Consider the following 27,970-nt stretch of genomic DNA (forward strand, 5'->3'; position numbering starts at 1 on the left):
TCTTTGCTATTGTGAATAGTGCTACAATGAACGTACACATATATGTGTCTTTGTGGCAGAACAATTTATATTCCTTTTAGTATACATCCAATAATGAAATTGCTGAATTGAATAGTTCTTTTTTAAGTTCTTTGAGAAATCACCAGACTGCTTTCCACAGTGGCTGAACAAATTTACATCCCCACCAGCAGTGTGTAAGCATTCCCTTTTTCCCACAATCTCACCACTATTTGTGAGTTTTTGACTTTTTAATGATAATCATTCTGATTGGTGTGAGATGGTATCTCATTGTGGTTTTGACTTGTATTTCTCTAATGATTAGTGATGTTGAACATTTCTTCATATGCTTGTTGGCTGCATGTATGTCTTCTTTTGAAAAGTGTTTGTTTATGTCCTTTGTCCACTTTTTAATGGGGTTGCATGTTTTCTGTTGGTTAATTTGTTCTTTATAAAAGTTCTTTATAGATTCTGGATATTAAACCTTTGTCAGGTGAGTATCATATTTAGATGCATTCTTATACTGTCGAATGATTGAAAGAAAAGTTGCTACTAAAATTCTGTGGGGAGAAAAGATGGTAATTTTAGTAAATGATGCTATAACAATTGGATTTCTATATGGAAAAAATGAATCTTGATGCCTACATCATCCCATACATAAAAATTTAATTTGAGTTTATCATACACATAAATATAAATGGTAAAACCATAAAAAATCTTTTGAAAAAGTATAGGAGAATATCTTCATTGCTAATGCAAAAAGTACTAAATGTAAATTTAAAAATGTTAAATTAGATTAATTAATCTTAAGAATTTCTCTTCATCACCGTAAGATATATTAAGAGAGTCAAAAAACAGGCCACAGAGTGGGAGAAGATACTGACAACACTATATTCAACAAAGGAATATGTACAGAATATATTTTTAAAACACAATTTTAAGTTGGATAAAAGACATGCCCAGAATTGTTATGAAAGAAGATATACAAATGGCCAATAAATATATGAGAAGGAATGCAAAATCATCACTCCTCAAGGATAACAAATTTAAACCACAGATACCATCACACACCCAGCAGAATGGCTAAAATTGAAATGGTTGGCAATATCAAGTGTTAACAAGAATGTGAAGCAATGGGATTGATGGTGAAAGTGTAAATTGGTACAACCTGTTTGGAAAACTATTTGGCAGTACCTCATAAAGCTAAATATCTACCCACTTCATTGCCCAGCAATTACACTTCTAAGTACATATTTAGGAGAAATAAATACATATTTACTTTAAAAAGACATAAGAACATGAACAAGAATGATCACACCCATTTTATTCATGATAACAAAAGACTAGAAATAACTGTACATCAAAAAGATCATGAATAAATAACAGTGTAAAAATTTATAGTGTATTGCTGTATGGGGAATACTCACACAGCAATAAAAAAGAGTAAACTACTGCAGTGGTAAACATTTAACGACTGCCTCTCCAGCGAGGGAAAAAGTCCTGATTGGTAGCATTTCCTGATCTTTGTGGCATAAATACTCCCGCCATGGCCATTTTCAAGTTCCCAACATGAAGTCACAGAATGCAGCATTGCAAAGAAATGTGCACAACTGCAAGCTGTGTGAGCCAGCTTCAGCACACTGCTGCATTACTAATACATGCAACAATATTGAGGAATCTCTCACACCCTATGCGAGCAAAATAAGTCAGAAAGTAAAGAGTGTCCAAATATTGCTTTTATATTAATTAGAAAAATAAGAAAAAATATTTGATGATGATGGAAGTCAGAAAAGAGGTTACTATGGAGAATTGGTCTTGACAGGAAAGCAGGACAAAAAACCTTTCTAGGATACTAGAAATATTTTATATCTAACTTTACTCAGTGATTACACACAATATATATCTCATATCTCAATAGATTTACATAAAAATTCATCATGCTAAATGACGAGTTAATGGGTGCAGCACACCAACATGGCACATGCATACATATGTAACAAACCTGCACGTTGTGCACATGTACCCTAAAACTTAAAGTATAATAATAATAAAAGAAAAGAAAAAGTAAAAAAAATAAAATAAAATAAATTCATCAAGCTGTAAACATAAAATTAGTGTGCTTTATATGCTTTACCGTATATATGTAATATATGAATTTTTAAATTTTCAAATAGGATAATGTTGAGTAAATGTAGCTAATTAAACACACTTTTTTTGGTTCATTTTGAAATCTGATTAAAGGAACAGAACTTTTTGAAGGCAAAGACCCATCAGAATGCGGCAAATAGTAGAGGAGACTACAAAATATTTGAAGCTAGAAAAACACTGGACAAGAGAAAATTACTAGTCTGAGAAAACTAAATGCTAAGTTACCAGTGCAGAAGGCCAATACCAACATAGTTTACACCACAGACTCTCCAGGAAATTCAGAAATCAATGCAGAAGTTATCATTAAAAACAAAAGCAGAGAAATGGTGCTAAAACAAGGAAAGCTGGTTGACAGCTTCCAGATGCAAAAAAAACAAGTCAAATATTAAAATTCAGGAATTAGAATGCCCTCTGAGTTTTCATAAGCAACACTGGAATCTGGAAGACAATAAAAAAAATTTTCTCAAAATTATTAAGATTTACAACCTGGACATATTTATCCAAAGAAGTTATCAATCAAGTGTGAAGATAGAATAAAGAATATTTTAGACACGCAAGAACTCGTAAATTTTTCTCTCACAAATCCTTTCTCTGGAAGTTATTAGAGATTATATTCTACCAAACTGAAAGAGTAAACTCAGATGGAGGATTCTGGCAACAGGAAATCCAGAGTCAAAGGGTATCCTAAACCGATGGTAGCAGTGATCCTAGAATGATCTCTCTTAATAGTAATATGGAGTAACCTGCCCTTATTAGAAACTGTAAAAGGCTTAGAGAAATTTCTTCAAAAGGATGAAGTTGATAGAGTACCTAATACGTCTCAACATCTGAAGATGTTCACTTAGCAGTTTTGAAGCCGGTCATGTTATTCCTAGAGAGTCAAGTAAATGACATCCTCTGCCCCTTCCCTGCCCAAAAGAAAGATATTAACTTCAGGGAACATGAATATTTGTCATAGGTTGCTTCATAGCATTTTTAAAAATTATAATAACAAAAGCAATAAATAACTATAAAACTCTACTGAGAAATTATATTGAAGATAGAAAGTGTGTGCATATGTATTTGGCATAGGGAGAGAAAAGATAATCAAACCCTCATCCTCCATGAAGGAAGTTGAACAGATAATGCCTAAACTGAGAATCGAGAAGTAGCAATACAGCATGCTATCCAGATATATAAAAATTGAATGAAAGAAATAGCTAAAAAAATTAGTTTTTGTGAATAGTAGGAATGTGAGACTGGAGGCAGGATCCAGCTATTATTTTCCTATAACAAGCTGTGGAGAATCATTTAATTCTTTATACTAAATAAATGTATAATTTTGATATACATGGTTTTTAAAAAGTAGAAAAGTTTGAAAAAGTAATGTTCAGATGAAGACTATAAGAGGCAGATATTGGCCGGGTGCAGTGGCTCATGCCTGTATTCCCAGCACTTTGGGAGGCCGGGGCAGGCAAATCACCTGAGGTCAAGCGTTCAAGACCAGCCTGGCCAACATGGTCAAACCCCGTCTCTACAAAATACAAAAATTAGTCAGGCATGATGGCAGGTGCCTGTAATCCCAGCTACTCGGGAGGCTGAGGCAGGAGAATTGCTTGAAACTGGGAGGCAGAGGTTGTAGCAAGCTGAGATCATGCCATTGCACTCCAGCCTGGGCAACAGAGAGAAACTCCATCTCAAAAAAAAATAAAATAAAATAAAAAAGAAGCAGATATTTAAAAATTAGAGATCTTGGAAATTAAATATATAATTATTGACTTTTTTAAAAAACTCTATAAATGCCCACACATAGACAACTGGCTTTCAACAAAGGCATAAAGGTGATTGAGTGGACAAAAGACAGGTCTTCTGACAAATGATGGTGGGCCAAGTCAACATTCATATTTACAAAAATTGAATTTTTGATCTATACTTTTCACCATATGCAAAAATTAAGTCAGTCATGATGGATCACAGACCTAAAGGTAAAACCTAAAAGAAAGACAGTCTACATGACTTTGGATCAGATAAATATTTTGTATATATGACAGTCCAAGCACAATTCATAAATAAATAAATTGATAAATTGGGTTTCATCACAATTTAAAATTTCTACCCTCTGAATAACACTGTGAAGAGTATGAAAAAAACAAGCCAGAGGCTAGAAGAAAATATTTACAAAACATATGACTAAGAAGGTACTTGAATCCAGAATATATGAAGAACTCCCAAAACTCAATTATAGGAAAACAAATGACACAACAATAAAAAAGGGGTAGAATATTTGAACAAACAACCCAAAAAATACAGGTGGCAAATAAGTACATTTTTAAATGCTCAGTATCTCTAGTCATCAGGGAAATGTAAATTTAAACTACAATAGCATCCCCCTATACACTTATTTAAAGGGTTAAAATTTAAAAGATTGACCTCACCAAGTGTTGGCATGGATGTGGAGAAATGGGAAATCTCATAAACTCCTGGAGAAAATGTAAAATAGTACAACCACTTTGGAAAACAGTTTAGCAGCTCTCTTAAACAGTTAAATACACGTCTGTCAAATGATCTAGACATTCCACTTCTATGTATTTATTTAAGAGAAAGGAAAGTATATGTCCATAGAAAGACTTGTGCAGGAATGTCCATGGCAACTTATTTATTTATTCATTTATTAAGACAGAGTCTCGCTCTGTTGTCCAGGCTGGAGTGCAATGGTGTGATCTTGGCTCACTGCAATCTCTGCCTCCTGGGCTCAGGTGATCACCCTGCTTCAGCCTCCCAAGTAGCTGGGACTACAGATGAAAGCCACCATGCCTGACTAATTTTTGTATTTTTTGTAGAGCCAGGGTTTTGCCATGATGCCCAGGCTGGTCTCAAACTCTTGGGCTCAAGCAATCTGCCTTCCTCCACCTCCCAAAGTGCTGGGACTACAGGTGTGAGCTGAGTTGAGGCTCAGCCTCAACTTTATTTTTAACGACCAAAAACTAGGACCAACCCCAATGTCCATCAACAGGTGAATATATACACAAACTATGATGTATCTGTACAACAAAAGATATTCAGCAATAAAAAGGAATGAACTATTGATACAAACTACAACATGAATGAACCTCAAAATAATTATGCTGAGAGAAAGAAGCTAGACAAAAAGAAGCACTTGCTGTATAATTCTACTTACATAAATTTCTAGAAAAGTAAAGCAAATATAAAATGACAACCAGCATGGTGGCTTATGTAGTAGCCCCAAGCTACTCAGGGGGCTGAAGCAGAAGGATCACTTGAGGCCAGGATGTCAAGACAAGCCTGAGCAACACCGTGAGACTTCAGCTCTAAAACAAATAAAAAATAAAATCATAATCATTTTTAAATGGACAAAAAGCAGATCAGTGGTTGCCAGGGGATATGAGGTGGAGAGAACAATAGGAAGAAATTCCAAAAGGCACAAGATTTCTCTTAATAGATATGTTCATTATCTTGACTGTGGTGATAGTTTCACAGATGCATATACATTTGCCAAAATGTATCAAATTATCCATTTTAAATAGGTACAACATTAAATTATTGTATGTTAATTATACTCCAGCAATGCTATTTTTAAAATATCAAGGCCATAAGAGACAAAGAAAGACTGAAGAATGGTCATAGTTTGGAGGACAATAAGGAGACATGACAACTAAATGGAATGTGAGATCTTGGACCAAATAAAGTCTGTATTTTAGTTTAATAGGGTTGTACCAGCACTAATTTATTAGTTTATAATTGTATTATATTTTGTACCAGTGCTAATTTCTTAGTTTATAATTGTATTATACTATGTAAGATGTTAACATTAAGAAAAGTTGGTGAAAGTGAGTGGGAACCATTTTCAAAACACTATACACCTTTAATTATTTCAAAATAAAATATATTTTCTAAAAAATCTATAGAAGGGATAACTCCCAATAGGACAAAGTTAAAGAACAATCAGATTAGAAAGTATAACTGTCAGATGAGTAGGCTGCGAAAAGTTTCTCCCATTTTGTAGGTTGCCTGTTCACTCTGATGGTAGTTTCTTTTGCTGTGCAGAAGCTCTTTAGTTTAATTAGATCCCATTTGTCTATTTTGGCTTTTGTTGCCATTGCTTTTGGTGTTTTAGACATGAAGTCCTTGCCCATGCCTATGTCCTGAATGGTAATGCCTAGGTTTTCTTCTAGGGTTTTTATGGTTTTAGGTCTAATATGTAAGTCTTTAATCCATCTTGAATTGATTTTTGTATAAGGTGCAAGGAAGGGATCCAGTTTCAGCTTTCTACATATGGCTAGCCAGTTTTCCCAGCACCGTTTATTAAATAGGGAATCCTTTCCCCATTACTTGTTTTTCTCAGGTTTGTCAAAGATCGGATAGTTGTAGATATGTGGCATTATTTCTGAGGGCTCTGTTCTGTTCCATTGATCTATATCTCTGTTTTGGTACCAGTACCATGCTGTTTTGGTTACTGTAGCCTTGTAGTATAGTTTGAAGTCAGGTAGTGTGACACCTCCAGCTTTGTTCTTTTGGCTTAGGATTGACTTGGCAATGCGGGCTCTTTTTTGGTTCCATATGAACTTTAAAGTAGTTTTTTCCAATTCTGTGAAGAAAGTCATTGGTAGCTTGATGAGGATGGCATTGAATCTGTAAATTACCTTGGGCAGTATGGCCATTTTCATGATATTGATTCTTCCTACTCATGAGCATGGAATGTTCTTCCATTTGTTTGTATCCTCTTTTATTTCCTTGAGCAGTGGTTTGTAGTTCTCCTTGAAGAGGTCCTTCACATCCCTTGTAAGTTGGATTCCTAGGTATTTTATTCTCTTTGAAGCAATTGTGAATGGGAGTTCACTCATGATTTGGCTCTCTGTTTGTCTGTTGTTGGTGTATAAGAATGCTTGTGATTTTTGTACATTGATTTTGTATGCTGAGACTTTGCTGAAGTTGCTTATCAGCTTAAGGAGGGCTAATATCCAGAATCTACAATGAACTCAAACAAATTTACAAGAAAAAAACAAATAACCCCATCAAAAAGTGGGCGAAGGACATGAACAGACACTTCTCAGAAGAAGACATTTATGCAGCCAAAAAACACACGAAAAAATGCTCACCATCACTGGCTATCAGAGAAATGCAAATCAAAACCACAATGAGATACCATCTTACACCAGTTAGAATGGCGATCATTAAAAAGTCAGGAAACAACAGGTGCTGGAGAGGATGTGGAGAAATAGGAACACTTTGACACTGTTGGTGGGACTGTAAACTAGTTCAACCCTTGTGGAAGTCAGTGTGGCGATTCCTCAGGGATCTAGAACTAGAAATACCATTTGACCTAGCCATCCCATTACTGGGTAAATACCCAAAGGACTATAAATCATGCTGCTATAAAGACACATGCACACATATGTTTATTACGGCATTATTCACAATAGCAAAGACTTGGAACCAACCCAAATGTCCAACAATGATAGACTGGATTAAGAAAATGTGGCACATATACACCATGGAATACTATGCAGCCATAAAAAATGATGAGCTCATGTCCTTTGTAGGGACATGGATGAAATTGGAAATCATCATTCTCAGTAAACTATCGCAAGAACAAAAAACCAAACACCGCATATTCTCACTCATAGGTGGGAATTGAACAATGAGAACACATGGACACAGGAAGGGGAACATCACACTCTGGGGACTGTTGTGGGGTGGGGGGAGGGGGGAGGGATAGCATTAGGAGATATACCTAATGCTAAATGACGAGTTAATGGGTACAGCATACCAACATGGCACATGTATACATATGTAACTAACCTGCACATTGGGCACATGTACCCTAAAACTTAAAGTATAATAATAATAAATAAATAAATAAATAAAATACAATAAAATAAAAAAAGAAAGTATAACAGAGGAATTCTAGCAAATGGAAAAATATATTTTGAATACAAAATTTGAATGACATGGAGAATAGATGCAGAAGTATTAACATTAGTAGTACAATCAAAAGTCTATAGAAACTGTATGAGAAGCAAGAACTTAAGTAACAACAGCAAAAAAAAAATTCCCAGAACTTAAGGTTAGCATGAGTCTTCAAATAGAAAAAGCCATCATATTGCTAAACAGGAAAAAATGCTTTTAAAAGCTATACTTTGAGTCCTGGCACCAAAATTTTAGAACATCAAAAATAAATAGTAAATCTTAAAAGCTACCAGAAAGACAGATGACCTGGTAAGGAAGGAGAATCAAATTTACGTTAGATATCCCAAAAGTAATATTGGTAACTATACAATGAATGGAGTGATATCTTTAAAGATTTAAATGGAAATAACTTGAAACATAAAGTTGTCTATCCAGACAAACTATCATTCAACAGTAAGAAAAATGTAAAAATATAATCAGATATATAAAAATCCTAATGTATACCAGCTCTAATGTTGCACAACTCCAAGTACATGTACATGGTTTTCCCTGGAGTGGTGCAGTGCACAGCCTGTGTAGTGTGTACAGTAAACCTAATCCATAGATCCTTCTTGAAAGAATTAAATTCAAGGGCAATCACTAGAAGAATAGGATATATTTCAAACAAATATAATAAAAATATGGAACAAAGAAAATTTTATTGCTGAAAAAGAAGGGAAGACTAAAACATGTATGAATAAAAAGTATGGTAATAGAAAACAAAAATATCATAAAAAGGTTATGAGAATTACCCTCCCACTGTAAATAACCACAAAACTGAACAAAATATGAAACAATGCTTCTAAGATATTCAACAATAGGCAACATAGTCTTGTGACACTTGAGAAGCAGGAAGCAAAGAAGATGAAACCTATAATTTTTCTGGCTTTCTGCCAGGTGGTAGTTTTACACAGCTCAAGAAGGGGATTATACATTCTCTTTATTTTCTCCTGAGGTGAGAAGAGATTGGAATTCAGGGAGGTGAAAATGACTAGAATTTATGTAGCAGAATTCCAGAGATGGGGAAACTGTAAAACAACAGCTCTACATTCTACAAAGGAATCTTCTGGAGTGTTTGGAAGAGTATACTAACTTACACATCCATGAAATAAAACTCCTTGAGACTGAAAGCAGGAAATCAGTAGGCTGAACTATTCCCAGAATGAGTCTAGGAATAGTTCACAAATCAGAGTACAGAAACTTCATAATATGTAGAACATTTGGAAGAGACCTCGGAAAGGTTAGACGTCAGTAGTGGGGCTAACCTAGGACTAAAGACTGCTCTAAATCCACTTGAGCAAAATTTAAAAGAACCAGAAGGGCTTGGCAAAACAAACTACAACACTCTTTAAAGGAATAAAATGAAATCAGGTACTCAACAATATAAAATTTACTGTGTGGAATCTAATTTAAAAATGAGAAAACATGCAAAGAAGCTGTTAGGAACTGAAAGTTTATGCCTCCCCCAAATTCACATGTTGAAACCCACTTATGTGATGGTATTAGGAGATGGGGTCTTTGGGAGGTAATTAGGTTTAGAAGAGGTCATGAGAGTAGAGTCTTCATGATGAGATCAGTGTCCTTGTAAGAAGAGAAACAGACCAGTGCTCACTCACTCTCTCCACCATGTGAAGATACAGCAAGAAGGCAGCCATCTGTAAACCAGAAAGACACCATGCACCTTAATCCTGAACTTTACAGCAATAAATGTTTGTTATTTAAGCCACCCAGTCTATGAGGTATTTTGTTATAGCAACCTGAGCACACTACAAAACAAACAGAAAAATGTTACATATAAGCAAAAGAAAAATCAATAGATAGAAAAACAAATGATGCAGATGATGAAATTGTCAAAGACTTTAAATCAAAGTGTATTAATATTATACTGAAAATTTTAAAGAAAAATATCAACACAATGAGAATGAGAGATAAAAATGATACAAGTGGAACTTTCAGAGATGAAAAAAAAATACACAGGATAGGATTAACAGAAGAAAAGATTAGTGAACACAAAGCTATAGCAAGAGAAACTATCCAAAATAATACACAAAAGAGATAATTTTTGAAACAATGAATAAGGCCCTAGTGACCGGTGGGACATTATCAAGCACACTAGCATACACATAATCATACTCTCAGTAGGAGGGAATGTAAGGGCATGGAAATACAGAAAAAATATTTGAATAACTACTGGATGAAAACTTTCCAAATTTGATCAAAATTATAAACACGAAAGTCCAAGAAGTTTAACAAACCTCAAGCAAAATAACACAAAGATTATTCCTACCAAAGCACATTATAACAATGTTCGAAAACAGTGACAAAATCTTAAAGCCATAAAAAGAGACATATTACATACAAAAGTACAATGATAGAGGTTGTATCATTTCTGATAAGGCACTTTTTGTCAGAAACTATACAAACTAGAAAACTGAAAAAAAAACAATCTAAAATTCTACACCCAGTAAAATATGTTACAAAATGAAGGCAAAATAGAAACTTTTCAGGCAAACAACGGCTTAGGAAATATATCACCAGCAGAACTGCACTAGAAGAAAAGACGTTCTTCAAACAGAAAGAAAGTGGTACCTAATAAAAATTTGGAACTACCCAACGGAGTAATTAGCATCAGAAATGGTAAATATGCAGGTAAATATGAAAGAAATTTTTACTGAGATTTAATTAAAAGATCATTGACTTTAAACAGGCACAGTGGCTCACGCCTGTAATCCCTGCATTTTGGAAAGCCGAGGTGGGTGGATTGCTTGAGGTCAGGAGTTCAAGACCAACCTGACCAATATGGTAAAACCCCATCTCTACTAAAAATACAAAACTTGCCAGGAGTGGTGCTGCATTCCTGTAATCCCAGCTACTTGGGAGGCTGAGGCAGGAGAATCACTTGAACCCAGGAGGCAGATGTTTCAGTGAACTAAGATCACGCCATTGCACTCCAGCCTGGGCAACAAGAGTGAAACTTCATTTCAAAAAAAAAAACTATTGACTTCTTACAGCAAAATAATAACATGAGCTAGACACTATTATCTCTATCTTATAGATGAAAAACTGAAGCACACCTTGGTTAAGTAGCTTTCCCAAGGCCACACAAAGTGATAGAGCTTCTATTTGAACCTAGATGGTCTGAACATTTGGCCCCTACATTATAACATGATACAATAAAAAAAAACATTATTTTTTCTCTACAGACAGGGTCTCTCTGTCACCTAGGCTGGAGTACAGTAGTATAATCATAGCTCACTGCAACCTTGAACTCGTGGGCTCAAGCAATCCTCTTGCATCAGTCTCCCTCTTGCATTTGTAGCAGGGACTACAGGTGCACACCACCATAGCTGGCTAATTTTTTTTTTAGTTTTTGTAGAGACAGGGTCTTGCTATGTTTCCCAGGCTGGTCTTGAACTCTGAGTGATCTTCCCATCTCAGCCTCCCAAAGTGTTGGGCTTATAGGTGTGAGCCACCATGACTGGCAAAACATCAAATATTTATAAAATGAAATATTATAGACCCAATTAAATAAGTATGAACTTTATGTATTAAAATAGATGGATCTCAAAATATTGTTAGGCAAAATTAGCAAGTTATACAAAGATACATATAATATGAAACCATTTATAAGAAAAACAAAGGCAAACATAAAAATAACATTGTGAATTTCACAAGGGCATATATATCTATGAAAAATATTTTTCAAAATATGAAAATATTCATGCCAAATACAATAATAGTCATTAGGAGAAGGAAAAAGACCTGAATTTGAGTGTTGATCAAAGAAAACTTTAGTTTTATCTGTAATGTCTTAATTTTTAAAAAGTAGAATATATTCATATAATACAGTTATCAAGCTAAAAGTGTGTTATTGATTCTACTGGACCAGTAATATCAATTATATTAATAATAATCAGTGTCAGTAGTATTAATGACAGTATCAACAGTATCAATGACAGTGTCAGCAGCATCAATAACAAACTCTTAGCTTGATAGCCCCAAAAGTGGATGATTTAATCTAAGTACACAAAGTCATGTGCAAATAATGAGAGTTTTATGCATGTTTCTTAGAGGAGCATTTTAAAAGAGAGCACTATTTTTATGAATAAACCTAAAACACAGAAGAGGTTATTGTAACTAGCATTTATATATCACTTCAGAGATAATTATCAATTTGTGAATATATTCTATCACTTTTCCAGATTTATTGCGATATAACTGACAAATAAAAATTGTGTCTATTATAAAGTAAATTGATGTTTTGATATATGTATGCATTGAGAAATGATTACCACAATCAAGCTAATATATTCATCAACTCACAGTTATGTGTGGGTGAAGAACATTTAAGATCTACTCTCTTAGCAATTTTCCAGTATATTATACATTATTATTAACTATACTTATCATGCTATACAATAGATCTCCAGAGTTTATCCTATAAAACTAAAACTTTTAAAATTTAACCATATCTCCCTATCCCCCCTCCCACCCAGCCCAGTAACCACCATTCTACTCTCTGCTTCCATGAGTTTGACCTTTTTAGATTCCACCTATAAATGAGATAATGTATCATTTGTTCCTTCATGCCTGGCTGACTTCACTTAACCTAATGTCCTTCAGGTTCATTTGTGTTGCTGCAAATGACAGAATTTCCTTCTTTTTTGAGACTGAATAGTATTTCATTTTGTATATATACTGCATTTTCTTTATCAATTAATCTGTTGATTCTATATCATGGCTATTGTGAATAATGCTGCAATGAACATGAGACTGTGGTTATCTCTTCAACATACTGATTTTATTTCCTTTGGATACACACCCAGAAGTAAGATTGCTGGATTTTATGATAGCCCTATTTTAAATTTTTTGAGGAACCGCCATACTGTTTTCCATTGTGGCTCCAATAATTTATATTCCTACCCTCAGTGCACACAGATTCCCTTTTCTCTACATTACCACTTGTTGTCTAGCCTTTTTGACAATAGCCATCCTAAGATGTCTGAGGTGATATCTCATTGTGGTTTCAATTTGCATTTCCCTGCTGATGAGCATTTTTTTTATATTTGTTGTCCATTTGTATGTCTTCTTTTGAGAAATGTCTATTCAGGCTCTACACCCATTTTAAATTGGATTATTTGCTTTCTTGCTATTGCATTCTTTAAGATCCTCATATATTTTGAATATTAACCCTTTTTCAGATGTACAGTTTTTAAATATTTTCTTTCATTTTGTAGATTGTAGCTTCACTCTTGTTTGATGTGTGTGTGTGTGTGCATATGCATGTCTATTTGTCTGTTTGTTGTGCTGTGCAAAACTTTTTTAGTATGATGGAATTCCATTCTTCTATTTTTGCTTTTGTGTCCTGTGCTTTTGGGGTCATATTCAGAAAGCTATTGCTAAGATCAGTTTCAAGAAGCTTTTCCCACAAAACTGTTAAAAAGTTAACTATAGCTAGAGAGGTCCATTCCAATATGGCCGAATAGGAACAGCTCCAGTCTGCAGCTCCCAGCGTGATCGATGCAGAAGATGGTGATTTCTGCATTTCCAACTGAGGTACCTGGTTCATCTCACTGTGACTGGTTGGACAGTGGGTGCAGCCCAAGGAGGGTGAGCCAAAGCAGGGTGGGGCATCACCTCACCCAGAAAGTGCAAGGGGTCAGGGGATTTCCCTTTCCTAGCCAAGGGAAGCTGTGACAGACTGTACCTGGAAAGTCGGGACACTCCCACCCAAATACTGCACTTTTCCAATGGTCTTAGCAAATGGCACACCAGGAGATTATATGCTGCACTTGGCTCGGTGGGTCCCATGCCCATGGAGCCTTGCTCACTGCTAGTGCAGCAGTCTGAGAATGACCTGTAAGACAGCAGCCTGGCAGGGGGAAGGGCATTCACCATTGCTGAGGCTTGAGTAGGTAAACAAAGCAGCCAGGAAGCTCGAACTGGGTGGAGACCACTGCAGCTCTGCAAGGCCTGCTGCCTCTGTAAACCCCACCTCAGGGGGCAGGGCATAGCTGAACAAAAGGCAGCAGAAACTTCTGCAGACTTAAACATCCCTGTCTGACAGCTCTGAAGAGAGCAGTGGTTCTCCTAACATGGTGTTTGAGCTCTGAGAATGAAAAGACTGCCTCCTTAAGTGGGTCCCTGCCTCCTGTGTAGCCTAACTGGGAGACCCCACCCAGTAGAGGCCGACTGACACCTCATACAGGTGGGTACCCCTCTGGGACGAAGCTTCCAGAGGAAGGATCAGGCAGCAATATTTGCTGTTCTGCAATATTTGCTGTTCTGCAGCCTCTGCTGGTGATACCCAGGCAAACAGGGTCTGGAGTGGACCTCTAGCAAACTCCAACAGACCTGCAGCTAAGGGACCTGACTCTTAGAAGGAAAACTAACAAACACAAAAGAATAGCATCAACATCAACAAAAAGGACATCCACACCAAAACCCCATCTGTAGGTCACCAGGATCAAAGACCAAAGGTAGATAAAACCACAAAGATGGGGAGAAACCAGAGCAGAAAAGCTGAAAATTCTAAAAACCAGAGTGCTTCTTCTCTTCCAAAGGATCACAGCTCTTCGCCAGCAATGGAACAAAGATGGATGAAGAATGACTTTGACAAGCTGACAGAAGTAGACTTCAGAAGCTCAGTAATAACAAACTTCTCCAAGCTAAAGGAGGGTCTTCGAACCCATTGCAAGAAAGCTAAAAACCTTGAAAAAAGGTTTGGATGAATGGTCAACTAGAATAAACAGTGTAGAGAAGACCTTAAATGACCTGATGGAGCTGAAAACCATGACACGAGAACTTCGTGACACATGCACAACCTTCAATAGCTGATTAGATCAAGTGGAAAAAAAGGGTACCAGTGATTGAAGATCAAATTAATGAAATAAAGCAAGAAAACAAGATTAGAGAAAAAAGAGTAAAAAGAAAGAAACAAAGCCTCCAAGAAATATGGGACTATGTGAAAAGGCCAAATATACATCTGATTTGTGTACCTGAAAGTGACAGGGAGAATGGAACCAAGTTGGAAAACACTCTTCAGGATATTATCCAGGAGAACTTCCCCAGTCTAGCACGGTAGGCCAACCTCCAAATTCAGGAGATACAGAGAACACCACAAAGATATTCCTCAAGAAGAGCAACCCCAAGACACATAATTGTCAGATTCTCCAAGGCTGAAATAAGGAAAAAATGTTAATGGCAGCCAGAGAGAAAAGTTGGGTTACCCACAAAGGGAAGCCCATCAGACTAACAGAGGATCTCTCAGCAGAAACTCTACAAGCCAGAAGAGAGTGGGGGCCAATATTCAACATTCTTAAAGAAAAGAATTTTCGACCCAGAATTTCATGTCCAGCAAAACTAAGCTTCATAAGTGAAGGAGAAATAAAATCCTTTACAGACAAGCAAATGCTGAGAGATTCTGTTACGACCAAGCCTGCCTTACAGGAGCTCCTGAAGTAAGCACTAAACACGGAAAGGAACAACCGGTACCAGCCATTGCAAAAACATGCCAAATTGTAAAGACCATCGATGCTAGGAAGAAACTTCATCAACTAACGGGCAAAAGAACCAGCTAACATCATAATGACAGGATCAATTCACACATAACAATATTAACCTTAAATGTAAATGGCCTAAATGCTCCAATTAAAAGACACAGACTGGCAAATTGTATAAAGAATCAAGACCCATCAGCATGCTGTGTTCAGGAGACCCATCTCACGTGCAGAGACACACATACGCTCAAAATAAAGGGATGGAGGAAGATCTACCAAGCAGATGGAAAACAAAAAAAAAAGCAGGGGTTGCAATTCTAGTCTCTGATAAAACAGACTTTAAACCAACAAAGATCAAGAGCGACAAAGAAGGCCATTACATAATGGTAAAGGGATCAATTCAACAAGAAGAGCCTCAGAGACCTACAAAGAGACTTAGACTCCCACACAATAATAATGGGAGACTTTAACACCCCACTGTCAATATTAGACAAATCTATGAGACAGAAGATTAACAAGGATATCCAGGACTTGAACTCAGCTCTGCACGAAGCAGACCTGATAGACATCTACAGAACTCTCCACCTCAAATCAACAGAATATACATTCTTCTCAGCACCACATGCACTTATTCCAAAATAGACCACATAATTGGAAGTAAAGCACTCCTCAGCAAATGTAAAAGAACAGAAATCACAACAAACTGTCTCTCAGACCACAGTGCAATCAAACTAGAACTCAGGATTAAGAAACTCACTCAAAACCACACAACTACATGGAAACTGAGCAACCTGCTCCTGAATGACTACTGGGTAAATAATGAAATGAAGGCAGAAATAAAAATGTTCTTTGAAACCAATGACAACAAAGACACAACGTACCAGAATCTCTGGGACACATTTAAATTAATGTGTAGAGAGAAATTTAGAGCACTAAATGCCCACAAGAGAAAGCAGGAAAGATCTAAAATCAACACCCTAACATCACAATTAAAAGAACTAGAGAAGCAAGAGCAAACAAATTCAAAAGCTACCAAAAGGCAAGAAATAACTATGATCAGAGCAGAACTGAAGGAGATAGAGACACAAAAAAACCTTCAAAAAAATCAATGAATCCAGGGGCTGGTTTTGTGAAAAGATCAACAAAATTGAAAGACTGCTAGCAGACTAATAAAGAAGAAAAGAGAGAAGAATCAAATAGACGCAACAAAATGTGATGAAGAGGATGATATCACCACTGATCCCACAGAAATACAAACTATCATCAGAGAATACTATAAACTCCTCTATGCAAATAAACTAGAAAATCTAGAAGAAATGGATAAATTCCTGGACACATGCACCCTCCCAAAACTAAACAAAGAAGAAGTTGAATTTTTGAATAGACCAATAACAGGCTCTGAAATTGAAGCAATAATTAATAGCCTACCAACCAAAAAAAGTCCAGGACCAGACAGATTCACAGCCGAATTCTACCAGAGGTACAAAGAGGAGCTGCTGGTACCATTCCTTCTGAAACTATTCCAATCAATAGAAAAAGAGGGAATCCTCCCTAACTCATTCTATGAGGCCAGAATCATCCTGATACCAAAGCCTGGCAGAGACACAACAAGAAAAGAGAATTTTAGACCAATATCCCTGATGAACATCAATGAAAAATCCTCAATAAAATACTGGCAAACCAAATCCTGCAGCACATCAAAAACCTTATCCACCATGATCAAGTCGGCCTCATCCCTGGGATGCAAGACCAGATCCACATACGCAAATCAATAAACGTAATCGATCACATAAACAGAACTAAAGACAAAAACCACGTGATTATCTCAATAGATGCAGAAAAGGCCTTTGACAAAATTCAACAGACCTTCATGCTGAAAACTCTCAATAAACTAGGTACTGATGGAAGGTATCTCAAAACAATAAGAGCTATTTATGACAAACTCACAGCCAATATCATACTAAATGGGCAAAAACTGGAAACATTCCCTTTGAAAACTGGCACAAGACAGGATGCCTTCTCTCACCACTCCTATTCAACATAGTGTTGAAAGCTCTGGCCACGGCAATCAGGCAAGAGAAAGAAATAAAGGGTATTCAATTAGGAAAAGAGGAAGTCAAATTGTCCCTGTTTGCAGATGACACGATTGTATATTTAGAAAACTCCATCATTTCAGCCCAAAATTTCCTTAAGCCGATAAGCAACTTCAGCAAAGTCTCAGGATACAAAATCAATGTGCAAAAATCACAAGCATTCCTATACACCAATAACAGACAAACAGAGAGCCAAATCATGAGGGAACTCCCATTCACAATTGCTACAAAAAGAATAAAATACCTAGGAATCCAACTTACAAGGGATGTGAAGGACCTCTTCAAGGAGAACTACAAACCACCGCTCAACGAAATAAAAGAGGACACAAACAAATGGAAAAACATTCCATGCTCATGCATAGGAAGAATCAATATCGTGAAAATGGCCATACAACCCAAGGTAATTTACAGATTCAATGCCATTTCCATCAAGCTACCAACGACTTTCTTCGCAGAATTGGAAAAAACTACTTTAAAGTTCATATGGAACCAAAAAAGAGCCTGCATTGCCAAGACAATCCTAAGCCAAAAGAACAAAGCTGGAGGCATCATGCTATCTGACTTCAAACTATACTACAAGGCAACAGTAGCCAAAACAGCATGGTACTGATACAAAAACAGATATACAGACCAATGTAACAGAACAGAGGCCTCAGAAATAACACCACACATCTACAGCCATCTGATCTTTGACAAACCTGGCAAAAACAAGAAATGGGGAAAGGATTCCCTATTTAATAAATGGTGCTGGGAAAACTGGCTAGCCATATGTAGAAAGCTGAAACTAGATCCCTTCCTTACACCTTATGTAAAAATTAATTCAAAATGGAATAAAGACTTAAATGTTAGACCTAAAACCATAAAATCCCTAGAAGAAAACTTAGGCAATACCATTCAGGACAATAACAAGTCTTTGCATGGGCAAAGACTTGATGAATGAAACACCAAAAGCAATGGCAATAAAAGCCAAAAATAGACAAACGGGATCTAATTAAACTGAGGAGCTTCTGCACAGCAAAAGAAACTACCATCAGAGTGAACAGGCAACCTACAGAATGGGAGAAAATTTTTGCAATCTACCCATCTGACAAAGGGCTAATATCCAGAATCTACAAAGAACTTAAACAAATTTACAAGAAAAAAAAACAACCCCATCAAAAAGTGGGCAAATGATATGAACAGACACTTCTCAAAAGAAGACATTTATGCAGCCAACAGACACATGAAAAAATGCTCATCATCACTGGCCATCAGAGAAATGCAAATCAAAACCACAGTGAGATACCATCTCACACCAGTTAGAATGGTGATCATTAAAATGTCAGGAAACAGATGCTGGAGAGGACGTGGAGAAATAGGAACACTTTTACATTGTTGGTGGAAGTGTAAACTAGTTCAACCATTGTGGAGGACAGTGTGGCAATTCTTCAAGGATCTGGAACCAGAAATACCATTTGACCCAGCAATCCCATTACTGAGTATATACTCAAAGGATTATAAATCATTCTACTATAAAGACACATGCACACGTATGTTTATTGTGGCACTATTCACAACAGCAAAAACTTGGAACCAGCCCAAATGTCCGTCAATGATAGACTGCATTAAGAAAATGGTGGCATTAGGAGATATACCTAATATTAAATGATGAGTTAATGGGTACAGCACACCAACATGGCACATGTATACATATGTAACTAACCTGCACGTTGTGCACATGTACCCTAAAACTTAAAGTATAATAAAAAAAAAGAAAATGTGGCACATATACACCATGGAATACTATGCAGCCATAAAAAAGGATGAGTTCATGTCCTTTGCAGGGACATGGATGAAGCTGGAAACCATCATTCTGAGCAAACTATCACAAGGACAGACAACCAAACACCACATGTTTTCACTCATAGGTGGGAACTGAACAATGAGAATACTTGGACACAGGGTAGGGAACATCACACATGGGGGCCTGTTGTGGGATGGGGGATAGGGGTAGGGGTACATTAGGAAAAATACCTAATGTAAATGACGACTTAAGGGGTGCAGCAAACCAATATGGCACATGTATACCTAGGTAACAAACCTGCAAGTTGTGCACATGTACTCTAGAACTTAAAGTATAATTAAAAAATAAATAAATAACTATAGCTACAATCATTTGTAGAGAGATACAGGTTACAAAAAGATGTAAATTATGACATGAAAAATATTAAATATAAGTGGGGGAAGTAAAAATGTAGAGTTTTTGTAAGCAAAGTTAAGTGGTTATCAGCTTAAAATAGTCTGCTATAACTATAAGATGTTTCATGCAAGCCTAGTGGTAACCACAAAGCAAAAACCTATAGTAGATACAAAAAATATAACAATAGGTATTCAAAACACACCACCATAGAAGATCAACACAATCAAACCATGAACAAAAACAGTAAGAAAGGAAAAAATGAACAAAAGATCTATAAAACAACCAGAAAAAGAATAACAAAGTGGCAGTAGTATATAGTATATCCTTACCTATAAATAATTACTTTAAATGTAAATGGATTATATTCTTCAATCAGAAGCTTTAGAGTGGCTGAATAGATTTTTTAGAGACCAAGGCCCAACAATATGCTGCCTACAAGAAACTCACTCCACCTTTATGGACACAAATAGACTAAAAGTGAAGAGATGGAAAAGGATATTCCACTAAATGGAAACCAAAAGAGATCAGGAGTAGCTATACTTAGACAAAATATTATCAAGTCAAAAACGATAAAAAGAGGCAAAGAAGGTTATTATATAATGATAAAGGGGTCGGTTCATCAAAATGACATAAGAATTATAAATATATACACCCAATATCAGAGCACCTACATATATAAAGCAAATATTAAATGATCTGAGGGGAGAGAGAGACTACAATACAATAATAGTAGGGTACCTCAATACTTTACTTTCACTATAGACAGATCATTCAGACAGATAATCAATAAGAAAACTTTGGACTTGAACTACACATTAAACCAAATTAACCTAACAGACATATATAGAACATTCCATCCAAAAGCAACATAATGCACATTCTTCTCACATGCACATAAAATATTCTTCAGGATAATTTGTTAGGTCATAAAACAAATCTTAACAAATGTAATAAGATTTAAATCATATAAAGTATCTTCTTTCACCACAATGGTATAAAACTAGAGATCAATAGCATAAACAATCTCAAAAATTTAAAAATATGTAGAAATTTAAAAACATGATCAGGAACAACCAACGGGTCAAATGAGAAATTAAAAGGTAAATTTCAGAATATCCTCACACAAACAAAAATAAAAACACAACATCCCAAAACTTCTGGGATGCAGCCAAAGCAGTTTTAAAAGGTAAGTTTATAGCAAAAAGCACTTACATCAAAAAAGAAGAAAGATCTCAAATAAACAACCTCACATTATATGTTATGGAACTAGGAAAAAAAAAACTAAGCACAAAGTCAGCAGAAGAAAGGAAATAATAAAAGTCAGAACAGAAATAAATGAAATAAAGACTAAAAAAGAATCTATAAAACTACAAGATTTTTTAAAAACTTAGTTATACTAAGAAAGAGACTCAAATAATTAAAATCAGAAATGAAAGAGGTGACATTACAACTCATACCACAGAAATACAAAGGATCATAAGAAACTATTATGAATAATTCTGTGTCAACAAATTAGCTAACCTAGAAGAAACGGATAAACTCCTAGAAACATACAACCTACCAAGACTGAATCATAAAGATATAGAAAATCTCAATAGACCAATAACAAGTAGAAAGCTTGAATCACTAACTCATCAAAGAAAAGCCCAGAACCAGATAGCCTCATGGCAAATTCTTCCAAACATTTAAAGAAAAACTAATACAATTTCTTCTTAAACTCCTTTTAAAACTTGAAAAGGAGGGAACACTTCCAAACACATTTTATTAGACCAACTTCGCCCTGATGCCAAAGCCAGAAAAGACATTGCAAGAAAAGAAAATTACAGACCAATATCCCTGATAAACACGGAAGCAAAAATCCTCAAAAGAATACTAACAAACCAAGTTCAATAGCACATTTAAAAAATAATATTTCTTGATCAAGTAGGATTTATCCCTATCCTAGCAAGGATTATTCAACATACTCAACTCAATAAATGTGATACACCACATTAACAGAATAAAATACAAAAATTATATTATCATCTCAGTACATGCAGAAAAAGCATTTGACAAAATTCATAATCCTTTTATGTTAAAAATTGTCAATAAGTTATGTATAGAAGGAAGGTACCTCAATATAATAAAAGACATATAGGATAAGCCCACAGCTAACATCACCCTCAATGGTGAAAAGCTGAAAGCTTTTCCAGTAAGATCCGAAAAAGACAAAGTTGCCCACTTTCAGCACTTCTATTCAATATTTGATCATTTAAGCTGCTTATGAAGGATGGCTATTAATTCAATGTTCATCAAAACTGTAGTAAGTCCCAACCAAGGTGTCAGGCACTATTATAATAAATAAGAATACATTATTTAATAAGAAATACACACCACTCCAGCCTTTATAAAACATGTAGTTCAAAGTAGAAGAAAGGACTTTTAATTAGTCATTAGGCGAATAGGACAATGAAACAAAAGACATAGCTCAGAAACAAATATATACTTCCCTCACTGACTGCCAACGACCTGCCTCACCAAGCGCACACACTGCCACCGCCCCGCAGAAATGCTTCGTTTACCCACAGTCTTTTGCCAGATAAGACCGGTGTCCAGGGTACTGGCTCCTCATCTCACTCAGGCTTATGCCAAAGATAATTTTGGTGCAGATGCCTGAGCCTTAATGCTTCAAGGTGTAGACCTTTTAGCCCATGCTGTAGCCGTTACAATGGGGCCAAAGGGAAGAACAGTGATTATTGAGCAGACAGAGCTGGGGAAGTCCTAAAGTAACAAAAGATGGTGTGACTGTTGCAAAGTCAATTGACTTAAAGGATAAATATAAAAATACTGGAGCTAAACTTGTTCAAGATGTTGCCAATAACACAAATGAAGAGGCTGTGGATGGCACTACCACTGTTACTGCACTGGCACGCTCTATTGCCAAGGAAGGCTTTGAGAAGATTAGCAAAGGTACTAATCCGGTGGAAATCAGGAGAGGTGTGATGTTAGCTGTTGGTGCTATAATCGCTGAACTAAAAAAGCAGTCTAAACTTGTGACCACCCCTGAAGAAACTGCACGGGTTGCTACAATTTCTGCAAATGGAGACAAAGAAATTGGCAATATCATCTCTGATGCAAAGAAAAAGGTTGGAAGCAAAGGTATCATCACAGTAAATAATGGGAAAAGTACTGAATGATGAATTGGAAATTATTGAAGGCATGAAGTTTGATTGAGGCTATATTTCTCCATACTTAATTAATACATCAAAAGGTCAGAAATGTGAATTCCAGGATGCCTATGTTCTGCTGAGTGAGAAGAAAATTTCTAGTGTCCAGTCCATTGTACCTGCTCTTGAAATTGCCAATGCTTACTGTAAGCCTTGGTCATAATTGCTGAAGACGTTAATGGAGAAGCTCTAAGTACACTCGTCTTGAATAGGCTAAAGGTTGGTCTTCAGGTTGTGGCAGTCAAGGATCCAGGGTTTGGTGACAATAGAAACAACCAGCTTAAAGATATGGCTATTGTTACTAGTGGTGCAGTGTTTGCAGAAGAGGGGTTGACCCTAAATCTGGACGTTCAGCCTCATGACTTAGGAAAAGTTGGAAAGGTCATTGTGACCAAAGAGGATGCCATGCTTTTAAAAGGAAAAGGTGACAAGGCTCAAATTGAAAATTGTGTTCAAGAAACTATTGAGCAGTTAGATGTCACAACTAGTGAATATGAAAAGGAAAAACTGAATGAACACAGGCAAAACTTTCAGATGGAGTAGTTATGCTGAAGGTTGGTGGGACAAGTGATGCTGAAGTGAATGAAAAGAAAGACAGAGTTACAGATGCCCTTAATGCTACAAGAGCTGCTGTTGAAGAAGGCATTGTTTTGAGAGGGGGTCGTGCCCTGGTTCGGTGCATTCCAGCCTTAGACTCATTGATTCCAGTTAATGAAGATCAAAACATTGGTAAATAAATTATTAAAAGAACATTCAAATTTCCAGCAATGACCATTGCTAAGAATGCAGGTGTTGAAGTATCTTTGATAGTTGAGAAAATTATGCAAAGTTCCTCAGAACTTGGTTATGATGCTATGGTCAGAGATTTTGTGAATATGGTGGAAAAAAGAATTATTGATGCAACAAAGGTTGTGAGAACTGCTTTATTGGATGCTTCTGGTGTGGCCTCTCTCTTAACTACAGCAGAAGTTGTAGTCACAGAAATTCCTAAAGAAGAGAAGGATCCTGGAATGGGTGCAATGGATGGAATGGGAGGTGGTATGTTCTAACTCCTAGAACAGTGCTTTACCTTTATTAATGAACTGCGACGGGAAACCCAAGGCAGTGTTCCTTACCAAAAACTTCAGAGAAGTCAGTTGGAGAAAATGAAGAAAAGGCTGGCTGATGTTAAAGAAATCACTAAAACCATCAGTTACTGGTTTCAGTTGACAAAATATGTAGTGGTTTACTGCTGTCATTGTCCATGCCTACAGATATTTTATTTTGTATTTTTGAATAAAAAGTCATTTGTACATTCCTGATACTGGATAAAAGAGCCATGTACCCATGTACTGCTTTCAACTTAAATCATTGAGGCATTTTTACTACTATTCTGTTGAAATCAGGATTTTAGTGCTTGCCACCACCAGATGAGAAGTTAAGCAGCCTTTCTGTGGAGAATGAGAATAATTGTGTACAAAGTAGAGAAATATCCAATTATGTGACAATCTTTGTGTAACAAAAATTTGTTTAAAGTTAAAAAAACAAATATATACTTGATTTATGATAAAATTAACACATGCTAAGGATGGTCTTTTCAATAAATTGGATATTAAAGATATATATCTTGATGTACTTATTTTATACCATACACAAAAATCACTTTTACATGAATAGTATAAAACAATAAGCTTCTAGGAAAAAAAAACCAAGAGAATAAAGTCATGATTTGGGGGTAGATAACAATTTCTTAAATAAGACAGAAAATCCATAAAGAAAAATATTGACAAATTATACTTTATTAAAATTAAGAACTTCTGTTCTCAGAAGATTCTGTGAAAGGTAAGCCAAAGACTAGGAGATGATATTTGCAATACACACATATTCAACAACAGACAAATACACAAAATATATTACAAAAAGAATATAAAACAAACCTCTAACATATCAATGGAGTGTGGTGGGAGAGGCAGCCCAATAACAAAGTGAGCAAAGACTTGAACAGGAATTTTACAAAAGAAGATATATAAATGGCCGATATATAAATGGCCAATAAAAAGATATTCATCCTCATTAGTCACCATTATGGAGATGCAATTTATAAAAACACAATGAAGATACCACTATACACACATCAGAATGACTAAATAAAATATTGGCAATACCAAATGTTGACAAGAATGCAAAGTCACTAAAATTTTCATACATTGACAGTGGGAGTTTATTTTTTATTTATTTTATTTTAATTTTTAATTTCTGTGGGCACATAGTGGGTATATATATTCATGGGGCTAGTGGGAGTTTAAATTACTAGAACCCATTTAGGAAACTGCTTGACAGTATCTACTAACACTGAACATATGCCTACACATGACCCTGCAAATTTACTCCTAGAAATACACCTAATAGAAATACATAAATCTTTCAGAAATAAAAAGCAGATACGCGCATAAAAGAATGTTCATTATAGCAGCAGCAGTCATGATAGCCAGAAATTATAAATGACACAAATGACAATGAACAGTAGAATTGATTAAACAAATCACAGTATATTCATTCAAAGAAACAGGAAAGAAAGACCATTGCCATTCACACTATGAATGTTACAAACATAATATTGAGCCAAAGAAGACCCCAAGAAATATAGACTGTATGGTTTCATTTATGTGAAGTTCAAGAAAATACAAACTAATCTGTGGTGCTTGAAGTCAAGATATTGGTTACCTTGAAGGAGCTTATTACTGGAAGAGGTAACAAAGGGGTTTTTGGAGTGCTGGTAATATTATTTTTTTTATCTGAACGGGTGATAACGTGTATTGTGCACATTCTGTGAAAATTCATCTCTCTCTCTCTCTCTCTCTATATATATATATATACATTCATGATTTGTTCACATTTTTGTGTGATGCTATACTTCAATTAAAAGTTTATTTAAATGAAAAGAAAATTAGAAATTTGATGAGAGTTTTGGAAATTAGCAGGATGATATGCAAGTATATCACAGAAGACAGATAAAGTCAGGACAGGCATCCTAAAGGACATACAATTTAAATTGAACTATGGGAATTACCCAGGAAAAAGTAGGTGTGGTGTCAGCAGCAGGGAACAGATGGAGTGGAGAAGAAGACTCTTTTAGGAAAGAAAGGATTTGAGCAGAAACCTAGACACATGAAAAGGGCATAGCTCATTCAAGATATAGAAGGGAGTCTGATGCAAGCAAAAAGACCTAGGGTAGGAGTGGCAAGAAATGAGGCTGAAGACATAGGCAAGGTCTAGGTCAGACAGGGCCTTATATGCCATATCAAGAGTTTCAAATTCTATCTTAAATGCAGTGGAAAGTTATAGATAGACTTATAGTACAGACCTGACATGACCTGGTTTTATTGTTAGAAGATGGCTACAGCATGGAGAATTGATTACAGGGAAGAAAGACTGGAATTGGAGAGACTGTTTAAGAGACTGTCACAGTACCCCAAGTAGGAGATGATGGTGGATTTCATTAGCCTGGACAGAGGGAATAGAGAGAAAGAAATGTAGGATGTACATTGATGATGGGATATAAGGTATAAAGAAAAGGTACAAGTCAGGGAGGTTTCCCAGAGGTCTTTCCAGACAATTGGGTGGATGCTAATGCCAGCTATTGCGATGGGGAATCCTGGAGAATGGTTAAATCAAGGCAAAAGGATGTGTTCCATTTTAGACATACTGACCTTGAGATCTCTGCAGGACATCCAAGAGGAGGTCTCAAGTAAGCATTTGGATACATAAGTCGTAAATTCAGGACAGAGGGCTGAATTGAAGGCATAGGTCATTAGTGATTCTACTTCTTGTTGGCAATAGAATGTGTGACAGAATTATTTTTCAATATTAACATATGTTTTGTTTTTGTTCAAGAATTCTCTTTTACCCCATAACCTACCCCCATTCAGGCAACAAGACTTTACCATATTAATTGTATCAAAAAAAGGGCCAAATTCTAGACTTCTAAGTCAAAGCTCTGAAGGACTTGAGGCCCAAATTTTACATACATATCTATAAACAATAGATGCAAAATAATACATAATCAGTTAGAATTAGTTTTCCTGCCCCAAAAAAGATAAAGGGTTTGAGGGTTGGGACAGAAAAGAGTTGAAGAAGTGACAAAAATCTACACTTCGGTGGTTTCTCTGATTAGGGGCCCTATTTGTTACCCTCTACCCAGATCTGCCCTGGGCTGAGTCTTAGGAAAGGGAGAGAAAACAACCTCAGATATGTAATCAGCTTAAATATTGAGGAAACTATGTCTCAGTTCTCCTGTGAATCCCAGGGAGCTGACAGGTTCTTCAGAGCTACCTTAACATAGGGCAGGGTAATTAAGCTATAACAGACCTGTCCGGGACAGCCTGAGTGTTCCATGCTCCAGTGAGGTATGGGAAAATAACAGAAGTTGCTGAAAGAGAGAAGTGAGCACTAAAGACCTATTGGTCAATATGAGAAAAACGTAACAGCCATTTCAATGGATTGATGACCAAAAAGAAGATGAGAACAAAGATGTATCAAACAATATAAAAGTCTTATTAAAATACTATTACCTTGCCCCAAATCTACATAATAGATGTTAACTCTTGCTAGAAAAATGCTGCATAACAAACTATCCCAAACTCAGTGTCTTAAAATAAGAACTATTTAGCAAACATGTCTGCAGGTTTGCTGGGAGTTAGCTGATCTAGGCTGATGTGATGGGGGTAAATTCTGCTGGACATGTCTCTCACCCTTTTTCTAGGACTGGTGGACTAGTTGAGGCTTGTTTTTCGTATGGTGCCAGTGAATGTACAAAGGTCGGCACATCCAAATCTGCATATGTTTCAAACCTCTAATCACATTACTCCTGCTAATATCCCACTGACATATATGCCTGCTAATATCCCACTAAGTCCCGTGGCC

The 27,970-nt window shown here is 36.0% G+C and overlaps 1 pseudogene; it reads left to right on the forward strand.

The window, feature by feature from the left end:
* The first annotated feature begins 22,410 nt into the window (after window positions 1-22,410).
* On the forward strand, window positions 22,411-24,117 carry LOC129035810 (60 kDa heat shock protein, mitochondrial-like; annotated as a pseudogene).
* The last annotated feature ends 3,853 nt before the right edge of the window (window positions 24,118-27,970 follow it).

Source organism: Pongo pygmaeus, chromosome 3, assembly GCF_028885625.2.
Source record: "Pongo pygmaeus isolate AG05252 chromosome 3, NHGRI_mPonPyg2-v2.0_pri, whole genome shotgun sequence".
NCBI lineage: Eukaryota > Metazoa > Chordata > Mammalia > Primates > Hominidae > Pongo > Pongo pygmaeus.